This window comes from Somniosus microcephalus, chromosome 1, assembly GCF_052327205.1.
Source record: "Somniosus microcephalus isolate GS21.2 chromosome 1, FLI_Smic_1.0, whole genome shotgun sequence".
In the NCBI taxonomy this organism is placed as follows: domain Eukaryota; kingdom Metazoa; phylum Chordata; class Chondrichthyes; order Squaliformes; family Somniosidae; genus Somniosus; species Somniosus microcephalus.
The window spans coordinates 249339002-249356486 of record NC_140987.1 but is presented as its reverse complement, the minus strand read 5'-3'; the positions used below and the strand labels follow the sequence as shown (position 1 = coordinate 249356486).

The 17485-nt window shown below is 49.0% G+C and overlaps 1 protein-coding gene across 1 annotated transcript in view; it reads right to left on the bottom strand.

Moving 5' to 3' along the window:
- LOC147124701 (MOB kinase activator 3B) overlaps positions 1–17485 on the bottom strand; it is a 257517-nt gene that overhangs the window by 19289 nt on the left and 220743 nt on the right. The gene's annotated exons all lie outside the window — the stretch shown is intronic.

The following is a 17485-nucleotide window of genomic DNA, read 5'->3' as shown; positions in this document are numbered from 1 at the left end:
GCCCTTCTTCGGATTAAAAATGGAGACAAGAGGCTGGTGATCAGTCAGCAAGGTGAATTTCTGCCCATGCAGATAGTGATTGAACTTTTTCACTCCCCACACTAGGCTGAGGGCCTCCCTGTCAATCTAGGCGTAGTTACGCTCGGCTGAGGTTAGTGATCGTGACGCAAAGGCTATTGGCCTCTCTGAGCCGTCCGAGAATTTGTGCAACAGCACCGCTCCAATGCCGTAGGGTGACGCATCACATGCCAACCGAATTGGTAATGCTGGGTTGTAATGGGCCAATACCTCTTTCGATGTGATTAGTGTTTTGCTCTTCTGGAAAGCTCGTCTACATTCGTCACTCCACTTCCATGGCACCCCAGTTTGCAGTAGGGTGTTCAGTGGGTGTAGTATTGTAGACGAATTTGGCAAGAACTTATGGTAGTAGTTTACCAGCCCGAGGAACGACCTCAGTTATGACAGATTTTCCGGTGCTGGAGCCTTGACTACTGCCTCAATCTTCTCTGGGGACTTATGTAACCCCTCTATCGATAACGTGGCCACAATACGAGATCTGTTTTCTAAAAAACTCGCATTTGGGGCGGTTAGCTCGGACACCTGCTCCAGGTTGGCAAGGTGATCACTGTCACTTTCGCCCATGACCAGGATGTCGTCCAAATAACACTGGGTCCCTGGGATCCCTTGCAGGACTTGTTCCATTGCTCTCTGCCAAATAGCCGGAGCTGATGCTACCCCAAATACCAGCCGGTTGTATTGGTAGAGACCTTTATGGGTGTTGATTGTGAGGTATTTTTTTGATGCTTCTTCTACCTCCATTTGCAGATACGCCTGGGCCAGATCAATCTTAGTGAAGCGTTTCCCTCCAGATAGCGAGCCGAAAATATCTTCAATCCGCGGAAGTGGATATTGTACAGTGTGAAGGACCGGGTTCACTGTTACCTTAACGTCCCCACAGATGCGAACCTTCCTTGGTTCCCCAGGCGTGCTGCTCAACGACTTTTTCATCACAGGGACGATGGGTGTAGTCCACTCGCTCCAGTCTACCTTGGACAGTACACCTGAACGTTGCAGACTCTCCAGCTCTGCTTCGACGGCTGGGCGGATCGCATAAGGTACTGGTCTGGCCTTAAAAAAATTTGGGCTTGCGTTTTCTTCAATTTTAATCGTCGCTGTCATGCCTTTTAGTGTTCCGAGTCCTTGCTGGAACACTTCTTTTGCGTCAGTTAGGATCTTTGACAGTCGCCCAGGTGTGACGTCATCATCCTTTTTGTCAGCCACAGTCAGTGCCTGTATGGAATGCCAATCCAGTTGTATTTTCCGGATCCATTCATGTCCCAGTAATGGTGGTCCTCCATCTTGCAATACATACAGGTCTAGTTTTGGTGTTTCCTTACCGTTATATATAACGGTCACCCTTATTTTTCCTTTGGGGTAGACTTTTTGCCCCGTGTACGTCTTCAAAATCATTTTTGTGTCTCTCAAGGGTATGTGTGAGAATAGCCGCTCGTAGTCCTGTCGGTTTATGACTGTTATGGCTGATCCTGTGTTCAATTCCATCTTTACCTGGACTCCTGCTATCTTGAGAGTGACCCAAATGGTTCGGTGATCCTCCGTTGTGATCACATTGATGCGCCTCAATAACTTCAAGACTCAAAGTTAACTGAATAAAACAAGGCTTTTATTAGCAAAGAAAGATGCCTGTGTCTTCACCTAGCTTCACCTAGCTTTCTGCTGTTCTGCTGCAAGACAAGCCTGGGCTTGTCTTAAGTAGGGTCAGGTATGGGCGGAGCCGACACACAAAGGGGGCGGTGCACTATATACAATACAAGGTAAAACACCGGAGCAGGCAATACAATATATGTAGTTAACTACAGAGTCTGATGAATGACATATTTCATCACATTCACCCCTTCAACAGATTTAGTCTGTCCAGGGGTGTGATAGTCCTCTGTGACCAACGTAACAGTTGCGGTGCCGCGGGTGCCGGCTGGGTGTCCCGGGTGACCTCCTGGGTCTCTGCCGGGGGCGCCACCGGGATTGTTGAAGGAGTAGGTGGTGGGGGTACCGTTGGCTGGTGTTCTTCCGGGGGTGATGAAAGAATAGTGGGTGGAGTGGGTGGGTAATAGTTGTTGTGGTTGTTGTCGTTGTTGCTGTTGACGTTGTAGTCATTGTTGCTGTTGTTACCGGCTGGGGCGAGGTCTTTTATGGACACAGTGTCCTCCCGTCCGTCGGCGTGCCGGACATACGCATATTGTGGGTTGGCGTGGAGCAGGTGCACTGGCTCCCCGAGAGGGTCCGTCTTATGGCCCCTCACATGCTTCCGCAAAAGTACCGGACCTGGGGTGGAGAGCCATGACGGTATGGGTACGCTTGAGGTGGATTTCCGGGGAAACACAAACATTAGCGCATGAGGCGTGGCATTAGTGGCTGTACACAATAGTGACCGTATTGAGTGGAGCACATCTGGGAGGACTTCCTGCCAGCGGGAGATAGGGAGTCCCTTGGTCCTTAGAGTTAGGGTGACTGCCCTCCATACTGTCCCGTTCTCTCGCTCCACCTGACCGTTACCCCGGGGGTTGTAGCTGGTGGTACGGCTCGTGGCAATCCCCTTGGACAGCATGTACTGGCGTAGCTCTTCACTCATGAAGGCCGCTCCCCTATCCGTGTGGATATAGCTTGGCATACCAAACAGGCAGAACAGGCTGTTGAGGCATTTAATGACCGTGGCACTGGTCATGTCTGGGCAGGGGAAGGCGAATGGGAAATGGGAGTATTCGTCCACAATGTTCAGGAAGTAAACATTGCGGTCGACGGACGGGAGGGGGCCCTTGAAATCTAAGCTAAGCCGCTCAAAGGGCCGTGTAGCTTTGATTAGGTGGGCTCTATCAGGGCGGTGGAACCGAGGCTTGCACTCAGCGCAAGTGTGGCAGTTCCTGGTCAGAGACCGAACTTCCTCAATCGAGTAGGGTAAGTTGCGGGACTTTATGAAGTGGAACAGCCGTGTGACCCCTGGGTGGCAGAGGTCGTTGTGGAGGGTCTGTAGCTGATCCCCGGTGGCGTTGGCACACATCCCTCGTGAGAGGGCGTCGGGGGTTTCGTTAAGGGCCCCCGGCCGGTATATGATGTCGTACTCGAAGGTGGAGAGCTCGATCCACCTCCTAAGAATCTTATCATTTTTAATCTTCCCCCTCTGTTTATTATTGAACATAAACGCTACCGACCGCTGGTCGGTAAGTAGGGTGAAGCGTTTGCCGGCTAGGTAGTGCCGCCAGTGGCGCACTGCCTCCACGATGGCTTGGGCCTCCTTTTCCACGGAGGAGTGTCTGATCTCGGGCCCCTGGAGGGTCCTCGAGAAGAAAGCTACGGGCCGCCCCGCCTGGTTGAGGGTGGCCGCCAAGGCAAAGTCAGACGCATCACTTTCCACTTGAAAGGGAGTGTTCTCGTCCACTGCCTGTAGCGTGGCCCGCTCAATATCCTGCTTAATGCTTTTGAAGGCAGCATGGGCCTCAGCAGAGAGCGGGAAAGAGGATGCTTTCAAGAGGGGGCGGGCATTATCGGAGTAGTTAGGGACCCATTGGGCATAATACGAGAATAACCCCAGGCACCTTTTCAGGGCTTTGGGAGTGTTGGGCAGGGGCAGCTCCCGTAGGGGGCGCAATCGGTCGGGGTCTGGTCCGATTTCCCCATTCTCCACCACGCTGCCTAGTATGCAGAGGCGCGTGGTGTTGAAAACGCACTTGTCCTCGTTGTAGGTGAGGTTGAGTTTTTGTGCGGTTTTCAGAAACCTCGCGAGGTTTGAGTCGTGGTCCTGTTGGTTGTGGCCGCAGATGGTGACGTTGCCGAGATAGGGGAAGGTTGCCTGCAAGTGGTGGTCATCGACCATGCGGTCCATCTCCTTCTGAAAGACCGAGACCCCATTCGTCACCCCAAAGGGGACTCTGAGGAACTGGTAGAGGCGTCCGTTTGCCTCGAAGGCGGTGTACGAACGGTCCTCTGGTCTGATAAGGAGCTGGTGGTACGCTGACTTGAGGTCGATAGTGGAGAACACCCGGTATTGGGCGATTTGGTTCACCATCTCGGATATGCGGGGTAGCGGGTAGGCGTCTAGTTGGGTATAGATGTTGACTGTTTGACTATAGTCAATCACCATCCGCTTCTTCTCGCTACCCCTCACCACCACCACTTGGGCGCGCCACGGGCTGTTGCTGCGTTCAATAATGCGCTCCCTCAGGAGCCTGTCTACCTCGGTCGCGATAAACCGCCTGTCCTCCCAGCTGTACCTCCTGCATTTGGTCGCTATTGGCCGGCAGTTAGGGGTAAGGTTCGCGAATAGCAAAGGCGGCTTTACCTTCAGGGTAGCCAGACCGCACACTATGAGGGGCGGCTGGGTCCCACCGAAATTGAGCGTGATGCTTTGGTGGTGGCACTGAAAATCCAGGCCCAAGATCACGCTCACACATAAATCCTTCATAATTAACAGTTTAAAATTATTATATACCGTGCCTTTAATGGACAATCGTACCGCGCAGTAATCCGCAATAGTCGATATCTGGGTTTTGTCGGCCATAGAGATCGTGCCCTGAGTAGGGACTATAGTTAGAGAGAGTCGTTGTACCAGGTCAGGGTGAATGAAGCTCTCCGTGCTCCCGCTGTCAATTAAACATTTAACCTTGCACCCGTTTACCTCGATGTCCACCATCGATTTGGATAGTGGGTGCGGTCTGGACTGGTCCACTGTGATCGACGCCACTGTAGGGCCCTGATCGGGACAAGATGGTGGGCCACACGAGGCCGGGTAAGATGGCGTCCACGATGTCTGCTCGCGAGATGGCGGACCCCACGAGGTCGGACAAGATGGCGTCCAAGATGGCCGCTCCCACGGCGCGCACGCGGCGGTGGCGGTTTTGCCTGCGGGGTTCCCTCTGCACACCTTCCCAAAGTGCCCCTTCTTACCGCACTTACAGCAGGTGGTGCCTTTCGCCGGGCACAGGTTCCTGGTGTGCTTCGGCTGCCCGCAGAAGTAGCATTTGGGGCCCCGATGCGTCGCGGCGGTCGTAGGGCTTCTGGGGGGAGAGCAGGGCCCCGACGGTGTTGGGCTACCGGGCGGGGAAGCAGAGGCGGCGTGGGCCGCGCGGCCTGACGAGTAGGAGTCAGAGTTCTTCTGAGCCACATCCAGCGATCGCGCTGTGTCCACAGCCTGTGTCAGATCTAGGCCCGTTTTCTCTAGCAGTCTCTGCCGGATGTAATTAGAGCTAAGGCCTGCGATAAAGGCATCCCGAATAAGCTCGAGTGTGTATACCGTGGCTTTCACATCTTTGCATTTGCAGTCTTTGCCAAGCACTTTTAGGGTGACTAGAAAGTCCTCTAGCGACTCTCCGGGTCGCTGTGTGCAGGTAGCAAGCAGGTGCCTGGCGTACACCTCGTTGGTAGGCCGCTGATAGTGGGCCTTTAGAATGTTGCAGGCATCCAGGTAGGTGGCGGCGTCTTGGATGAGTGGAAAAACCCGGTGGCCTACCCGATTCTGCAGGATCCCGAGTTTCACATCTCCAGTGGCTTTAGAGGCTGTGACGGCTTCGGAGTTGGCCATAAAAAATTCCAAGCACTGGAACCAGTGTCCAAACCATGCCGATGCATCCGAAGCATGCGGGTCCAAATCCAAGCGTTCCGGTTTCAAAAGTTGATCCATCGATAAAAGTTTGCTAATAAAATTGATGCGCCTCAATAACTTCAAGACTCAAAGTTAACTGAATAAAACAAGGCTTTTATTAGCAAAGAAAGATGCCTGTGTCTTCACCTAGCTTTCTGCTGTTCTGCTGCAAGACAAGCCTGGGCTTGTCTTAAGTAGGGCCAGGTATGGGCGGAGCTGACACACAAAGGGGGCGGTGCACTATATACAATACAAGGTAAAACACCGGAGCAGGCAATACAATATATGTAGTTAACTACAGAGTCTGATGAATGACATATTTCATCACACACATTATGTAGTTTCAGACAACTCAGTTCCCTGCTTTCAGAGTCGTTATCACTCTTTTGTTCGTCTGAACTATTCTCCGTCATCTTATGTACCTTCTTGTACTTTTCTTTGGTAGGTTTCTTATTGCTGGTTTTCTTTCCTGACCTGCAGACTCGTGCTATGTGTCCTACTTTTCCACACTGTCTGCACACTTTGTCTTTGAACCAGCAATCATTCTGGTCGTGTGTTCTGCCGCAGCGATAGCACTTCTCTGTTCCATATGACATTTCGTTTGTGCCATATTCTTGCGGTCTCTTTTGTATCTCTGCAGCGCCCCGTGCTGCTGCTTCATATGATACCGCAATGCTGAAAGCCTTTTCCAGCGTAAGGTCCTTTTCAGATAAAAGCCGTTTCTGGGTTCCTTCACTTTGAAGCCCACACACAAACTTGTCCCTTAAGGTATCTGCCAGTCCCGTTCCAAACTGGCAGTGTTTCGATAGTTTGCGCAGTTCTGTTAAATAATCAGCATTGCTTTCATCCTTATGCTGGTTCCGTTTGTGAAACTTGAATCTTTCTGCTATCAGCAGCGGTGTGGGGTTTAAATGTTCCTGTAGTGTCGTTACTATGTCTTCAAAACTCTTTTCCATTGGCTTCGTTGGGGTTACTAGATTTCGTAATAAACCATACGTCTTTGCACCCATTAAATTTAACAATACCGACACTTTCTTGTCATCTGACACCTCATTTGCCTTGCAGTATACCTCTATTCGTTCGACATATGTAGTCCAATCTTCGACTTCATTGTCAAATGCGGTGACACTGCCACTCTTCGGCAGTTTGGGTGTGGTTTAAAATGGCGTCTCCCAATGGCTTAAAATGGTGTCTCCCGCGCTTTCCTTCCTCCCCCGCTGCTGCCAACGCCGCTCCCGGCGGTTCTCGTGGCAATGGCCGCGCCCTGTAGGTTTCACGTGCTTCTCCTGCGCTGCTGCCAACGCCGCTCTCGGCGGTCCTCGTGGCAATGGCGGCGTCTCGCGGGTTTCTGTGCGTCTCTCTCTCCCTCTCTTCGACGCTGCTCGGCCCCTGAACACCGGCTGCGCCCTGTGCGCTCTGCCCTCTCTCTCTCTCCCCCGTCGACGCTGCTGGGCCCTTTGCTGTGCCGCTCGGTCAGGCTCTAGCCCGCCGCTGTCCGGGAAGGGTCTGTGCACTACCTGTTGCCAGCCCGTTTCGCTGGACCACCTCGACTGGAAAGCCAAGCCTGGCTCTCGACTGCCTCCCCCACAATTCTCGAGTCTCTGCTGGATGACTGGGCGGTTGCCCGTGGTCGACGCCCGAGTCTCTGGCCTTGACCTCCAATCCACTGATCTCCAGGAACGAATCCCCGGGAGGTGATGCAGAGTTGCAGGTAGGTTCGAACTTGCCTTGTCGCCAATGTTGTGTCTGTGTATAATAAGACACAGACTGCAGAGAACGGTACAACAGGTGTTTACTCAATGTGGCTCAGACTGCAACTGATCTGTACAGATTACTACTCAGTGCTATATACAGGTGTGGTCACTGCCGGTACTGCAGTATACATGAGCTGTAAAAGATAGTTCCCCCCTTAAAGGTATATACATTACACCGACGTGCTGTCAATTTCGGCGATTTTCACTGCCGACCTGCCCCAAAACCCACACGCTCAGCAACGGGAAAATTCCGACCTATGATTCTATGAGAGAGGAAAAAAAAGTGAAAATGTGCACGCAAAAAAGAGGGGCTCATCGGTATCCTTGGTTAGAGTGGGTGAAGTTTTCTCACCCATGAAGCCGACTGCTGTAAAAATCGGGGAAACACTGAATTAGATTTATTATCTTCTTTTTATTCATTTATGGAATGTGGGCGTCGCTGGCAAGGCCAGCATTTATTGCCCATCCCTAATTGCCCTTCAGAAGGTGCTGGTGAGCCGCCTTCTTGTGGTGAAGGTGCTCCCACAGTGCCGTTAGGTAGGGAGTTCCAGGATTTTGACCCAGCGACGATGAAGGAATGGGGATATACTTCTAAGTCAGGATGGTGTGTGACTTGGAGGGGAACTTGGAGGTGGTGGTGTTCCCATGCACCTGCTGCCCTTGTCCTTCTAGGTGGAAGAGGTCGTGGGTTTGGGAGGTGCCGCCGAAGAACCCTTGGCAAGTTGCTGCAGTGCATCTTGTAGATGGTACACACTGCAGCTACGGTACGCCGGTGGTGGAGGAAGTGAATGTTTAAGGTGGTAGATTGGCTGCCAATCAAGCGGGCTGCTTTGTCCTGGATAGTGTCAAGCTTCTTGAGTGTTGTTGGAGCTGCACTCATCCAGGCAAGTGGAGAGTATTCCATCACACTCCTTACTTGTGCCTTGTAGATGGTAGAAAGACTTTGGGGAGTCAGGAGGTGAGACACCCACCGCAGAATACCCAGCCTCTGGCCTGCTCGTGTTGCCACAGTATTTATGTGGCTGATCCAGTTAAGTTTATGGTCAATGGTGACCCCCAGGATGTTGATGGTGGGGGACTCAGCAATGGTAATGCCATTGAATGTCAAGGGGCAGTGGTTAGACTCTCACTTGTTGGAGATAGTCATTGCCTGGCACTTCTGTGCCGCGAATGTTACCTGCCACTTATCAGCCCAAGCATGAACGTTGTCCAGGTCTTGTTGCATGCGGGCATGGTCTGCTTCATTATCTGAGGAGTTGTGAATGGCACTGAACATTGTGCAGTCATCAGCGAACATCCCCATTTCTGACCTTATGTTGGAGGGAAGTTCATCGATGAAGCAGCTAAAGATGGTTGGGCATAGGACACTGCCCTGAGGAACTCCTGCAGCGATGTCCTGGGGCTGTGATGATTGACCTTCAATCACAACCATCTTCCTTTGTGCTAGGTAAGACTCCAGCCAATGGAGTTTTCTCCCCGATTCCCATTGATTTCAGTTTTACTAGGGTTCCTTCATGCCACACTCGGTCAAATGCTGCCTTGATGTCAAGGGCAGTCACTCTCACCTCACCTCTGGAATTCAGCTCCTTTGTCCATGTTTGGACCAAAGCTGTAATGAGGTTGGGAGCCGAGTGGTCTTGGCGGAACCCAAACTGAGCATCAGTGAGCAGGTTATTGGTGAGTAAGTGCAGCTTCATGGCACTGTCGATGACACCTTCCATCACTTTGCTGATGATTGAGAATAGACTGATGGGGTGGTAATTGGCCGGATTGGATTTGGCCTGCTTTTTGTGGACAGGGCATACCTGGGTAGTTTTCCACATTGTCGGATAGATGCCAGTGTTGTCGCTGTACTGGAACAGCTTGGCTACAGGCGTGGCTAGTTCTGGAGCACAAGTTTTCAGCACGATAGCCGGGATGTTGTCAGGGCCCATAGCCTTTGCTGTATCCAGTGCGCTCAGCCATTTCTTGATATCACGTGGAGTGAATCGAATTGGCTGAAGACTGGCTTCTGTGATGGTGGGGACTTCAGGTGGAGGCCGATATGGATCATCCACTTGGCACTTCTGGCTGAAGATGGTTGCAAAAGCTTCAGCCTTGTTTTTTGCACTCATGTGCTGAGTTCCATCATCATTGAGGAGGGTCATATTCATGGAGCCTCCTCTTCCCGTTAGTTGTTTAATGGTCCACCACCATTCACGACTGGATGTGGCAGGTCTGCAGAGCTTTGATCTGATCCGTTGATTGTGGGATCGCTTAGCCCTGTCTATAACATGCTGCTTCCACTTTTTAGCATGCATATAGTCCTGTGTTGCAGCTTCCCCAGGTTGGCACCTCATTTTTAGGTACGCCTGGTGCTGCTCCTGGCATGCTCTTCTACACTCCTTATTGAACCAGGGTTGGTCCCCTGGCTTGATGGCAATGGTAAAGTGAGGGATATGCCGGGCCATGAGGTTACAGATTCTGTTGCTGCTGATGGCCCACATGCCCAGTTTTGAGCTGCTAGATCTGTTCTGAATCTATCCCATTTAGCATGGTGGTAGTGCCACACAACACGATGGAGGGTGTCCTCAATGTGAAGACAGGATTTACGTCTCCACAATGACTGTGCAGTGGTCACTGCCACCAATGCTGTCATGGGCAGATGCATCTGCGACAGGTAGATTGGTGAGGACGAGGTCAAGTAGGTTTTTCCCTCATGTTGGTTCTCTCACCACCTGTCGCAGGCCCAGACTGGCAGCTATGTCCTTCAGGACTCGGCCAGCTCAGTCAGTAGTGGTGCTACCGAGCCACTCTTGGTGATGGACATTGATGTCCACCACCCACAGTATATTCTGTGCCCTTGCTACTCTCAGTGCTTCTTCCAAGTGGTGTTCAACATGGAGGAGTACTGATTCATCAGCTGAGGGAGGGCGGTAGATAGTAATCAGCAGGAGGTTTCCTTGCCTATGCTTGACCTGAATCCATGAGACTTTGTGGGGTCCAGAGTCAATGTTAAGGACTCTCAGGGCCATTCCTTCCAGAGTGTAAACTACTGTGCTGCCACCCCTGGTGGGTCTGTCCTGCCGGTGGGACAGGAGATACCCAGCGATGGTGATGGAGGAGTTTGGGCCATTGGCTGAAAGGTACGATTCTGTGAGTATGACTAGGTCAGGCTGTTGCTTGACTACTCTGTGGGGCAGCTCTCCCAATTTTGGCACAAGTCCCCAGATGTTGGTGAGCAGGACTTTGCAGGGTTGACTGGGCTGGGCGTGCCGTTGCCGAGTCCGTAGCCGGTGCTGAGGTCGATGCCGGGTGGTCCGTCCGGTTTCATTGTTATTATTTTGTTTCGTAGTGGTTTGTTACAACCGAGAGGCTTGCTAGGCCACTTCAGAGGGCAGTTAAGAGTCAACCTCATTGCTGTGGGTCTGGAGTCACATATAGGCCAGACCAGGTAAGGATGGCAGATTTCCTACCCTAAAGGAAGTTGTGAGTGAACCATGAACAAACCTGGGTTAAAAAATAACTACAACCTGGATGTATCAATTCATTCCTCCCACAAGCACTGTGCAATCAAATTGTACAACGGCTTCATAATATCAGTGTGTGCATGGACCTTCTGGAGAATCCATCCTGTTTTTAAAGTTAGCTTCCTTCCCCCTCTCCTTTCTGCTCCGACTGTTGCTCCTGCTGCGAGGTTGGGCAAGCAGCAGGTTCTGAACTCGATTCAGTTGCTCGAAGGCATACGAGTATGGCCCTGGGCAGCTCGTGTGCTGACTTTTGGTTCCCCTGCCCCCACCCACTCTTTTGGGAAGGACGTAGCCATGTTTCTGTATTACTACTGACAATTCACAAATAATTAAAGACTGAGAATTCATGTTTAAAAATATTAAGTTAAGGACAGTTTTATATACGGTTTTCCTTTTTATGAAGGAAGTAGTCCAGCCACTCTATTATCCTATTTATTATCTGTAATCCAATAATTAAATAGAGTAGAAAGTCAATAGGTAGGTAGTACTGTAACCCAGGGTTCAATTACATGCAGCCACCAGAGAAAGGGTATTACTCATTTTATGATACAGGACCTGAAAGGACAATAATAGCTATTTGGCAGTGAGCTACCAGCCAGTAATTGAATCGTGTGGCTGGAACATCATCATAAAATGGGAAAGCAAAGCTTATGTTTTATGACCAACAGAACGATGAGATTGAATTACTGCCTCGTCACTCACTGCCAACTATTATGTTCTTTAAAACTTTCCGTTAAATAGAATTAACTGTTATATAGCAGGCATTATGGAGTGTGCTTTTGAGGAAAAAGCAACCATCATAGGAGGTGCATGGAGTTGCAAGTATAGAGCGCCCCGTGACATTACAGATGTTCTCCTACCGCATGACAGTTGAAAGACAGCAGCTTTTTTGTAGGAAATTAATAAAAAGACAAAACTCTAAGAATTGCACATAAAGTCATACAAATCTGAAATGAACAGCTGAACATTTTGAGTCACACCTGTCTTTTTGACTCATTTAAATGCTGATTGAGTGAATGTGCAATTAGATCATTTTCTCTCTTTTCTTTAAGAATAACAGCTGATGTCGATAACATTGCTCACACTTGGTGTGGGGTCTGGAGCACAGATGTGCTTTTTAGTTTCTACGGTGCACGTGTTTAACCTGGCTATGAACTGTGTGGTTCTGATAACATTATCAATGTGCTCTCATCTAATTTTTTCAGAACCACATCACTGAATTATTGGATAGTAACTAACTCTCTTCGGGGAACGGGTCTAATAGACATATCCGGAAGTCAATTGTGGAGGGTAGTTTCTGTAGGTGGGCAGCTGACTGTAAATCCCTCCCTCTTGATGTTGAGGAAATGCTCAGGTTATCAAGGTCAGAAAAGTAGACATGACATGGGTGAGGTGGGGTGTGGTTGGTTGGAAGGAAGGAAGGCCATTAGCACTAAGTTCTGTAACTTTATTTATTCATTCTCGGGATGTGGGCATAGTCAGCATTTATTGCCCATCCATAGTTGCCCTTGAGAAGGTGGTGGTGGGCCTTCTTCTTGAACCGCTGCAGTCCGTGTGGTGAAGGTGCTCCCACAGTGCTGTTAGGCAGGGAGTTCCAGGATTTTGACCCAGCGAAGATAAAGGAACGACGATATATTTCCAAGTCAGGATGGCATGTGAATTGGAGGTGGTGGTGTTCACATGCGTCTGCTGCCCTTGTCCTTCTAGGTGGTAGAGGTCGCGGGTTTGGGAGATGCTGTCGAAGAAGTCTTGGAGAGTTTTTGTACTGCAGCCACAGTGCGCCGGTGGTGGAGGGAGCGAATGTTTAAGGTGGTGGATAGGGTGCCAATCAAGCAGGCTTTGTTTTTATTCATTTATGGGATGTGGGCGTCGCTGGCAAGGCCAGCATCTATTGCCCATCCCTAATTGCCCTTGAGAAGGTGCTGGTGAGCCACCTTCTTAAACCGCTGCAGTCCGTGTGGTGAAGGTACTCCCACAGTGCTCTTAGGTAGGGAGTTCCAGGTTTTAAACCCAGCGACGATGAAGGATCGGCAATATACTTCTAAGTCAGGATGTTGTGTGACTTGGAGAGGGACTTGGAGGTGGCGGTGTTCCCATGTGCCTGCTGCTCTTGTCATTCTAGGTGGAAGAGGTCGCGAGTTTGTGAGGTGCTGCCGAAGAAGCTTTGGCGAGTTGCTGCAGTGCATCTTGTAGATGTACACACTGCAGCCACTACGCCGGTGGTGGAGGGAGTGAATGTTTAAGGTGGTGGATGGGGTGCCAATCAAGCGGGCTGCTTTGTCCTGGATGGTGTTAAGCTTCTTGAGTGTTGTTGGAGCTGCACTCATCCAGGCTTTGGGGAGTCAGGAGGTGAGACACTCACCGCAGAATACCTAGCTTCTGACCTGCTCTTGTTGCCACAGTATTTATGTGGCTGGTCCAGTTAAGTTTTTGGTCAATGATGACCCCCAGGATGTTGATAGTGGGGGATTCGGCGATGGTAATACCGTTGAATGTCAAAGGGAGGTGGTTAGGCTCTCGCTTGTTGGAGATAGTCATTGCCTGGCACTTCGGTGGCGCGAATGTTACCTGCCACTTATCTGCCCAAGCCTGAACGTTGTCCAGGTCTTGTTGCATTCGGGCATGGACTGCTTCATTATCTGAGGAGTTGCGAATGGTGCTGAACACTGTACAGTCATCAGCGAGCATGCCCATTTCTGACCTTATGTTGGAGGGAAGGTCATTGATTAAGCAGCTGAAGATGGTTAGGCCTAGGACACTGCCCTGAGGAACTCCTGCAGCAATGTCCTGGGGCTGTGATGATTGGCCTTAAACCACCACAACCATCTTCCTTTGTGCTAGGTATGACTCCAGCCAGTGGAGCGTTTTCCCCCTGATTCCCATTGACTTCAGTTCTACTAGGGCTCCTTGATGCCACATTTGGTCAAATGCTGCCTTGATGTCGAGGGCTGTCACTCTCACCTCACCTCTGGAATTCAGCTCCTTTGCCCATGTTTGGAGCAAGGCTGTAATGAGGTCGGGAGCTGAGTGGTCTTGGCGGAACCCAAACTGGGCATCAGTTAGTAGGTTATTGGTGAGTAAGTGCAGCTTGATAGCTCTTTCGATGACACCTTCCATCATTTTGCTGATGATTGAGAGTAGACTGATGGTGCGGTAATTGTCTGGGTTGGATTTGTCCTGCTTTTTGTGGACAGGACATAACTGGGTAGTTTTCCACATTGTCGGATAGATGCCAGTGTTGTCGCTGTACTGGAACAGCTTGGCTAGCGGCGCGGCTAGTTCTGGAGCACAAGTCTTCAACACGATAGCTGGGATGTTGTCGGGGCCCACAGCCTTTGCTGTATCCAGTGCGCTCAGCCGTTTCTTGATATCACGTGGAGTGAATCGAATTGGCTATAGACTGGCTTCTGTGATGGTGGGGACCTCAGGAGTAGGCCAATATGAATCATCCACTCAGCACCTCTGGCTGAAAATGGTTGCAAATGCTTCAGCCTTGTCTTTTGCACTCACGTGCTGGGGTCCCTCATCATTGATGGCTGTTTTGTCCTGGATGGTGTTGAGCTTCTTGAGTGTTGTTGGAGCTGCACTCATCCAAGCAAGTGGAGAGTATTCCATCACACTCCTGGCTTGTGCCTTGTAGACGGTGGAAAGACTTTGGGGAGTCAGGAGGTGAGTCACTCATGCAAAATACCCTGCCTCTGACTTGTTCTTGTAGCCACAGTATTTATGTGGCTGGTCCAGTTAAGTTTCCTGTCAAGGGTGACCTCCAGCATGTTGATGGTGGGGATTCAACGAAGGTAATGCCATTGAATGCCATGTGGAGGTGGTTAGATCTCTACTAATTATAACGATTGGGAGTTCTGGTTTATGTAGCAGGGTAAGAGTTAAATTCACAGTTCAGTAGGTTCTTAAAAGCACTTTAAAAAAGATTAACAATGCAGCAGTAAAACACGAGTTCTATCCCCATGATTCCCTACATGTGAATTCTCAGCCAGAGGCATATGTAGAAGTGCCAAGTCAACAGAGACAATCCAAATTCATCAGAAATTGAAATGACAAAATACTTTACAGTTTAGCCTGAGTGCTGCTAGCAAGTTCAGCATTGAAAATGGAGATCAGCACTGCACCTAAACAGACCAAAGGGGTACATTAATGGAACAAGATCTCCATGGGTTAACCTCTCTCTCACTCTCATCATTAGTGTTGTCCCATTTTTCTTTACATTGAACTTTAACAAAGGTTAAGACAGATAGATAAAACTTGAAAGGTTCTACCTGAAATGTTAACCTATCTTTTTCTTTCAGAATCAGCTCCTTCCACTCTTAATCTTGTAGCCAATGGGTAGGGAATTGGTCTTTCCAAAGTCTATCAGAAACTTGAAGCCATGCTGAGTTATTTGAATCTAAGAGCAAAACTAGAGGCCATCAATATAAGATAGTCACCAAGAAATCCAATGGGGAATTCAGAAGAAACCTCTTTAGCCAGAAAGTAGTGAGAATGTGGAACTCGCTACCACAGGGAGTGGTTGAAACGAATAGTATAGATGCATTTAAGGGGAAGCTAGATAAGCATATGAGGGAGAAGGGAATAGAGGGTTATGTTGATAGAGTTAGATGAGGAAAGACGGGAGGAGGCTCGAGTGGAGCATAAATGCTGGCATGGATTGGTTGGGCCGAATGGCCTGTTTCTGTGCTGTATATCCTATGTAATCCTATGAAATGCTGGTGGTTCTTACACATAACCATGGTGGAGAGGGACCTCATCTGTCCTTGCTGCATGATAATCTCCACATTGAAGATTGTGATGTACTTGCAAGTTTATGAACTGACTGCTGGCAAATAACCCTGTTTGTACACATTATATCGGGTAATTGAGCTTGTTCCACTACATTACTTGGGGGTTTCTCTCCGAATTTTACGGTCTAATTTTCCTGAAAAAAGCATTGTACACATCCAGCAAATGTCGACTGTGAATCAGATGAGCGTGACTGCATCACAAGCTCATTTTGTGCTGGTGAGCTGCACAGAAACTGACTGAAATCGCTGAGTGTAATCACATGCCTTAAAATAACCCAGTCTCATTTTGTTAAATAAATCAAAAACGCCAAACGTTGTCATTTTTTTTTCAGCCACCCAGAGATTTTCAGTTTCATTTTTGCAGAATCTTATGTAAAGCTCCACATCTTGTTGCATAGAACATGGCCCTCTCGATCAACACTGTGGGTCCAGTTGTATTGAAAAAAAGTAGAATGTGCAGGGGGAAGGGGAAGATTGGGTCAACAATTACAATTAGGGAGTAGCGTTAACTCATGCAGTACAGTCGCTGTTAGACATACATTTGGATGTTTAGCTGTGACACGGATCTCCATTTTCATTGCTTAACAGCCAGGAGTGTGAACAAGCATTCAATTCTGCAGGTATTGAATTACCAATCTTAGCACTTCTGTTGCAAGAAATTGACAAGTGGAGGCCTGTCGCTTCAGGGATGAACAGAGGCATCCCAGATTCTTCATGCATATCTTTGGCTGTCTTACTTTCGGAAAGATATCGATGAGAATGAGGAACAGCAGCTATACAGTGCTTTTAATGTAGAACCTTTTTTTAGGAATAGATAGAACATCTAATCATAAATAAAAAAACATCCTCTAACAATGTCCCGTGGCTCAGGTCCACTACCACTACAACAGGTATTAATATAGCACATTTAAAAGTAGAAAAAAACATCCCAAGGTGCTTCAAAAAGGTACAAGGAAAATGGGTACTGAGTGCAAGAAGAGATTAGGAGGGGTAACTAGAAGCTTGGTCAAAGAGGTGGGTTTAAGGAGGGTCTTAAAAGAGAGGGAGGGTAGAGGTTGGGAGGCTGGCCAGGAGAGTATTGGATAGCCAAGTTTGGAGATGAGAAAGGAATGGATAATGGTTTCAGTAGCAGGTGGGGCGGAACTATGCGATGTTATGAGGTGGAAATAGGTGGTCTTAGTGATGGAGTAAATATGGGGTCGGAAGCTCGGTTCGGGGTAAACAGGTCTGCCAAGGACGTGATAGTTTGGTGCAAGCAGAAGCAGTGGCTGGGGAAGCAGATGGAATCGGTGGTTAAGGCACTGAATTTGTGGCCGAATAAAATGTCTTTGATTTTCCCAATGGAGGAAGTTATACCTCATCCAGAACTGGATGTCAGAAAAACAGCCGCTCTTGTTATTTCTTTGTAAATCACGGTAGGACATTTTGTACATTAAAGATGCTACATGTTGTTAAATCATGTGACATTCTTGGATATTTTGCACTGAGCAACATATTAATTTAATTGGTGAATTTACTGACTGCAGAACAGTTTCTGCAGAAATTCCACTAAAACTTGGATTTCAGCGCACAATATTCCAAATAGTACAAATCAGGTGGAAAATTTACCAATACCAGAAATATTCTGCTCACAGGATCCAACAAAAATGATCAGTCTTTGTTTACCCATTCTTACCTTTTTTCAGGTCTGTAAAGTGCATTAGATAGTCAGAGATGTTGAGATAAATTAACATGCATCAAAAGTGGGACTTACCAACAACTAAACAAGGTCAGAAA